A 1,852-nucleotide genomic window follows, 5' to 3' on the forward strand; every position below is an offset into this window, starting at 1 on the left:
TAGTTTAACTATGTTGATTCCTACAATCCATGAACACAGGATATTTTCCCATTTTGTTGTATCTTTTTCAATATCTTTTAATAATGCTTTGTAATTTTCAGTATATAGGTCTTTCATGTTTGTTGTTAAGTTTATTCCTAGGTATTTTATTCTTTTGGTTATAATTGCAAAAGTAATTTTCTTTAATTTCTTTTCTGAAGTTTTGTTGTTAGTATACAGGAAAAACAATGATTTTTGCACCTTAATTTTGTATCCTGCCACTTGACTGTGTTGGTTTATTGTTTCTAATAGAAATTCTAGTAGGTTTTTTTATGGAATCTTTAGGGTTTTCTATATACAGTATCATGTCATCTGCAAATAATAAGTTTTACTGCTTCCTTTCCAACATGAATGCCTTTTATTTCTTCTTCTGGCCTGATTGTCGTGGCTAGGACTTCCAGTACTATGCTCAAATAAACTCAAAAAAATTATTTAAATGTTTCTTACGTTAACACTCTAGGCTAGACATGCTGCAAAACAGGTGTGAGAAGTGGCAGCTGCAAGAACATGTATAGGCTGAAAACCACAGGCTATCCATGAGGCAAAGAATGAATGAGTTTAAGTTCTTTTGTGGTAGGTGTTTAGACACACATGAGCAGAGCAAGGAGGATGGGGCAGGCACAGAGGTCCGGGGAAGGGGGGTGGGGGGGATAGCCGGGGGTACCTAGCAAAGGACAATTCTATGGTGGCACCTCGTTCCCAGGGTGACCATTGCCCCCCAGCATATCACTGGTCATGTGGTTTAGACCCCCTGACCTTTCTTCCCTTGAGATAACATCTAGGCCTCAGTTGCATTTCAGCTCCGAGCTCAGAAAAGCAGCAAAACCAGACAACCAATGCCACACCGACCTCAGGACCAACTACAATGAATAATGACTCCCTGCCCTGGCGCCCAGCAATCAATCAGTGGAGACCCTGACCCCGAAAGGAGACACCTGGGAAGTTGTTGACCAGTCTATTGAGATCTTCCCCTGGGACCTCCCCTAAAAGCTCTACCCTTAAAACCCACAGGACAGGGGACCCACTGCCTCTCCTTCCCTCGAGCAGGCCATTGCCTCCACCTTCTCCCTCCACCTCACCATCCCCCAGCTGCCAGGCTCATTACCTTTACCTTCCTTCCTTCTAAGCTCCAGGGGCCCTTTCTTTGCCTCTATAACTGAAGCGTATTTCTTCTATGAATTACTTCTTCCACCTCTGTGATTTTATAAATAAAGGCTATCGTATAGTTTGCGTCTTGAGTCTGGTCTCTGAATTCTTTCTTAGCCAGAACGCAAGGACCCAGGTTGCTGAACCCAGGTCCAGGGACCCCAGGAGTCGAACACCTGGTGACATTCCCGCCGCCAACACTTTAAGACTGTTTCCTACAAGCTGGTTTCAAGGTTTCTGTGACTACAACCCCAAATTCTGAAGGAGTAAAGAACGTTCTACACAACTGTGGCCAATTTAAATTTCGAATCCTACACAAATTCCGGGACAGCTGTCTGATACAAAGGCGTATTTTATTATACATTGGGTGTCGTTCTTGATTTATCACATTTTTTTTTATAACTAAAAGTCTGTGAAACGATAACTGAGAGCGTTGGCCAAATTTTGTTCTTTGAAAATCAGTCCTCCTGCTTCCTAGCCACCTCCCTCGCCTGCTAATCCAAAAGAGGGGTAAAGTCCGGCCGTTGTTTGCAGAGACTCTCCAAGTGAGAGATGCACTCTGCACCCCCTTCTGAAATACGGGTGCACATTGTTAAAGTTATTTAAAGGAGAAGGAGAGAGTGGGGGTGACCTAGGGCGGAGCGGGGGCGGGGGCGGACCCGCAGCG

This window comes from Myotis davidii, unplaced genomic scaffold (genome assembly GCF_000327345.1).
Source record: "Myotis davidii unplaced genomic scaffold, ASM32734v1 scaffold573, whole genome shotgun sequence".
NCBI classification, from domain to species: Eukaryota; Metazoa; Chordata; class Mammalia; order Chiroptera; family Vespertilionidae; genus Myotis; species Myotis davidii.